Below are 6,004 nucleotides of genomic sequence, written 5' to 3'. Positions count from 1 at the left end.
TTCGAAAAGAAGGCGTCAATTTTGATCCAGAAGTAAAATACGGTACGTATTTGTAGTTGATAAGCTGGATTTGAAAACCCCTGTTTCTGATTGAAAGTTTTTTTCTTATTCCACAGCAAATCATCCCGAGTTATTCACCCTGAAAGTGCACCTTAAAACAGTAAAAAATGAGAGATTTTGAGTTTTGGACTAAAATGACAACAAAATGCAAACCACAGGGACCCAGATTTAAAAAGTTTGAGATTTGGACTAAAATGGCAAAACTGCCCAAACCACAGGGGTTTTCAAATCTAGCTTATCAACTACAAATACGTACCGTATTTTACTTCTGGATCAAAATTGACGCCTTCTTTTCGAACCCAGCATCCCCATCGTCGTCCATCGGAATCGTCTTGGCAAGAATGCAGATCGTCGGCGATGATTTTGGGAGAGGTGAAGATAATCTGAGAAAAGGGTTGAAGATGATGATGTAATTGGGAACGAGAGTGATAAGGGAGTATTTATTTGGGAGGTTTTTTAATAAAGAAATTGGTTTAATGAAAATTAAATGGATAAAACTACCCCTGCAGATAAAGACAAAAAGGGGACCTTAAAACAGTAAAAAATGAGAGATTTTGAGTTTTGGACTAAAATGATAACAAAATGCAAACCAAAGGGACCCAGATTTAAAAAGTTTGAGATTTGGACTAAAATGACAAAACTGCACAAACCACAGGGACCAAAATGGGATTTACTCAAAATAAAATTGAGTTTGTGTATGTAAAACCCACAACCCAGGAGACGAGCCAGTGATAAATTATGAAATTTGGAAGAAAAAAAAATAGTTTTATTTGGAAGGCAAATTTTATTAGAAAAAAGAGGGGATATACAGACAAGTAGAAATTACATACAAGATTTAGAAATCGAAAGACAACCAGTGAGACCAATCTATAATATCAAGCTTTGGCCTATTTTCACCCATTAGAACTCATACATATTGATTTCATCTACCAAATTGTTGATGCTAACTTTCGTGGAAGAAAATATCACTTCATATAGCACACCAACTTGTGATATGTTTCCACACAGCTGTTGCAACATAGCATCCAGAGAATAGATGGTCGGTGATTAGAGAATTTATCATATTCATCTCAACTTATAAGACCATCCGTAGTGGGCATGCGGTTGGCCAAACCACATGCTTAACACCACCTCTTCCTTGTGTGGTCTGGCTTTTTTAGGGTGAACTTGTGGTTCTGGTAGAGAGAGAGAGAGAGAGAGAGAGAGAGAGAGAGAGAGAGAGAGAGAGAGAGAGAGAGAGAGAGGTATAGAAAGTGGATATTGATTGGCATATCAATTAATTAATAAAAGGGGTGAACCACTACACTATTTTACCATGTGAATTAGCTTAGGTGATGTGACGGACACGTGACGAAAAAAAAAACATGTGGTTACATACTACTACAAATGGTCTAAAAAGTGTTAAATCTTCACTTGTTAAGCTCTTCTTCCATCAAAATTCCATTGCTAGAGCTTTAAATGGGTTTATAAACCCCATAAACGAAGTTCTAGGAAATTAAATTATTTAAGAAATACAATAGCTTAGTAACATTATATTGGTGTTTACAATTTGTTGGTTGAATTCAGTTTTGATAATATAATTTAACCAAGAATTTAGTTGCATTAGTTCTAGGTGAATTTTGACCAAATTCACCATATAGTAAGATGTTATGTAAAATTTTGTTACAACTATCACTAATTTGGGGGAAGTGGTTATAATCACCAATGATTTTTTTTTCTTTTCAAATAATAATACAAGGATTACTTACAAAAATTTTATGATTTTTGATGAAAATTGTGAATTTTGCTGAAAATGATCTGGATTGGTGATTTTAAATGGTTAGCCATTTTACAAAACATGCTTTCATATGTTGAATCACACTTTCATAAACATTCTTATACTTTAAAGTTAGTATGTGAAGTGAGCAAATTCATTTTAATGGTTTTAAAAATAACTTGGTTTGGGTTGAAATGATTCTTTCTTCTTTTAGTTACTTGGACATGATCATCTATGATTTAATTTAATCATTTAGATTTGAGTTAAATGTGATTTTAGTCCCTGTTGTTTGGATCATTTTGCCAGTTTAGTCCAAAGGTTTCATTTTTAACCTGTGGGTCCGAAAAGGTTTCACAGTTGCCATTTTAGTCTACTGGGTTAACTTCATCCATTTTTTCTGTTAACGAGAAGGCCAATTCGGTCATTTTATATGGCTGAATTGCCCTTTTAGTTAACAAAATTACATACAAAATGACCAAGTTGGCCTTCTTGTTAACAAAAAAAATGGATGAAGTTAACCAAGTGGACTAAAATGACAATTGTGAAACCTTTTTGGACCCACAGGTTAAAAATAAAACATTTGGACTAAACTGACAAAATGACCCAAACCACAGGAACTAAAATGACATTTAACTCTTTAGATTTGAATTGGTCATAAAGTTGGTGAAATCAATCAAAAGATGATTTGTTGCAGATAGGGTTCAAACCATTAATAGTGTTTTAGTGATGACCACGGGTATTTAAGTTTTATCTATGGTGGGTCTGGATAAGTTTTTCCCTTCAGGTCTCAAGTTCGAGTCTGGGTAATGGGGTTTTTCATTGAGGGGTTTAAATTGTGGATCTATTGTGCGAGGGCGCTCTCTAGCGCAGACGCGGTTAAGACAACGTATACTAGACATCCCGACATTCGTGAATAATTCACGTCTTTCAAAAAAAAAAAACGAGCACGCAAATTGGGTGATTTGTCTTTTCTAGGTACTCAAATGTGTATGGAGAGTCTAAACAACCCCTACTTAGGGTATAAGGAGTTGTTAGACACTTGAAAGTGACAAACAAAAAAATCAACCAATCAGAGTGCGCCACATCAATCAGTGAAAAGTGTTTAAACTATGCTAAAAAGTGTTGGCAATGGTTAGTCACTTGGTGAAGTGGTAAACTTTAAAAAAAAAAAAGGTGTGATTGGTTGAGAGATAGCATGGACTCCACTACACACACCCCCCTCTCTCTCCTTCCTCCCTTCACCGCAGCGGCAATCCCTCACCGAATTGGCAAATCTTTCATCGGTAAACTTAAGATGGCATTGGTTTGCCACTGTTTGCCACTTCGATAAACCCACTTCACCGATACCACACCGAATACCCTTATGTTTGTAATGGTCATTTTTTGCAACTACAATCCTTTTAACTATACTTTAGCTTCGGCTTACGCACTTATATCATATATGTTTGTAAATATGTGGTTCTGGACTTTAACAAATGTAAACTCGTTGACGTCTTCATCTATGTTTTTAGTTTAGAAAATTTTGGAATCATTTTTCAAAAAGAAAATTGAGTAATATTATTACAAAGACTAAAAAGGGTTTTATACTCTCGATTACAAGTTCTGGCATCCTTTCCCAATTACAAGTAATTGAGAAGTAATCTGAGAAATATATAATTTGTAATCTTTTGTTTTAACAAGAGAAGGCGAATAACACGACTTTTTTAAATGAAAGGTAGTAGGGGAAGATTCAAAGTTGTGTGATTTGTATTGCTCATTGAAGGCTAGTTTTCATTTTGACTTCGATCATGTATACACACTTTTACTCTTTTGCATTTATTAGCCTCTCTCTGTAGATAGACAAGTTTAGGGTTTTATCTAGCGAAGTACATGGCTTGTCGATTATCGCCTCCCACTTCTTTGTTCTTCTCCGACCTTAAAAATCTCAACAACACATTATTTACCTATAAATAATGAAATTGCTAGGGTTTTTATATGAATTAGAGAAAATTGCTAAGTTGTAGAAATGAAAATGATGTGGTTCATCTCTGAAATTTGATGGTGAGTATAAATCAGAGACCTTTCATTGACGAAATTATTCGTGAGTAACCTCTCGATGAAGGCAGGAAGGTCGTCGGTGAAGTACCGTGGGGAAAACGGACGTGGGTCTTGACATCTCTGAAGGGTCATCGTACTCTTTACCAATGTGACAACAATGAATGTTTTCTTTGTGCGACATAAAGTACCACTTGATCGCCGACACAACAACGCTAAGAGGCTAACAATGAATTTTTTTACAGATAGAGTAACAAAATGAATAAGTGAAAAGTTTAGAATTTGTTTTAAGGTCTAAATAAATATTTTCTAGATTTTAAAATATTTTTATAATTATATATTTTTTTCTTCTTAAATTAATAAAATAAGAAATGACCCTACCTAACATGTTTCCACTCCCCTATAAAATCATTGTTTGATTGGAACCGTGTTAACATTTTATCCAATACATATGACTTGTCTATTTTAATATATCTTTTATCAACTTATCCTCACGACACAAAAAAGATTAGAACGTCACTATAGTTTAATTTAGTTATGCACTTTCGAATCACACTCAAACAAGAAAAGAGATACCGACCATAACTATATAGTTCACATCATTTTAATGAAACTTCACTCAAAAGTTTATAACATAAATAGTAATAAGTAGCAATTGTACAATAATCCGAAACACATCTTAAAATTTGAAATTTCAAAACATTTGAGACGGATATTTGAAAATGGATTTAGTTATTTATTTATTTTATTGTGTGTTTGAGATGAGTAAGGTGTTAAGTACTTAAGTTATACCCACCAGATTACCCGACAATGATTACTTGCATCAAAACCGCATATACATATACGAATACATTACATAATCTAATACGTAACATATGTATGCTGAAGTTGTTAGAACGTTGAAATTATAAATCTTTTAGTAATGTAATGGAGTATTTGAGATTTCAAGTCGGTATTTAAGGTTACTTTAAGATCGTGTTTCAAGTAATGAACATTCTAATCGATAACTATGAACCATTCAAGACCAAAAATGGATATGTGTGATTCATACGAGCATTGGTGGCTATGATGATGTACGGGGAGGACCTCCGCACAAGTTCCGTGATTTCGAGGGGCATGTGGATTTAAAAAAAATAATCCAATATATATTTGTTATTTATTTTTTTTAAATAATAAACACATACCGATTCCAATATAGGCCCATTTACAAATCATTTTTTATGGTTTAAAATTTAGTCCACTTGGAGTTAGCTTTATTGAGTCCAATACTAATTTGATTTATTTTAAAAAATAATAATAGAACATTACGGAAGGACACATTTTTTCGAGCTCGAACATGGTACATGAATTCTCAGAGACGTCTCTGCATACGAGCACCATGAAAACCGATTAACAAGTATCCGACATGTGTAAGTCCAAAAGAACAATTATATAAGAATGTACGAGGCTATGACTAACAAGTAACAAGTACTACTGTTCCTAGATTTTAGTGTAGTGGTGTTTTTGTTTTGGTGTTTGGTTTCCTTTGGTTTACATTAACGAGGCATGTCTCATGTTTGAATTAGTGGGGGTGTTTCCTCATTACTTGTTTTTCTTTGGTTGTGAATATACAGAATCATCAGGGTAACCCTTTAAAAAAAAAGTACTACTGTTGTTATAGGTGAAATATCTACTACTATTTCAAAAGAACACTTTATGTTGGCTATTCCAAGTAAAAATATGTAAAAAAATAATATACTTAATATGGTATAAATATAAATACAATCAATAAGCATTCTTTCTAAACGATACTATTAAGAAATACAAAAATAAATAAATAAATAAATAAAATTGCAAATGATGTTTTCTGATCTCATAAGGCAACCCGGGGCGGTCCCGTGATGAAGCCCGAGCACGCGTGATGGGCCGATTGTACACCGCCGCCGCCTAAACTAAAACGCGTGGTAAAGTCCACGCGTGTTGTGTATAACGCGTTAATTTTGAAATATATACGTTAATTTGACCGTTTTTTTTTTGACCGTTTGATAATTACCCCATATATTTTTTATATAAATACCCCATATATCTAAATAAACTCAAAAACCTTTCAACAATTTTTACACCAAAAATTCAAAAAACTCTCAAGTATTTTCACAATCATTTTTTACAAGAAAT

The sequence above is a fragment of the Helianthus annuus genome, chromosome 15 (assembly GCF_002127325.2).
Source record: "Helianthus annuus cultivar XRQ/B chromosome 15, HanXRQr2.0-SUNRISE, whole genome shotgun sequence".
NCBI classification, from domain to species: Eukaryota; Viridiplantae; Streptophyta; class Magnoliopsida; order Asterales; family Asteraceae; genus Helianthus; species Helianthus annuus.
Note: the sequence above shows the minus strand (reverse complement) of the source record.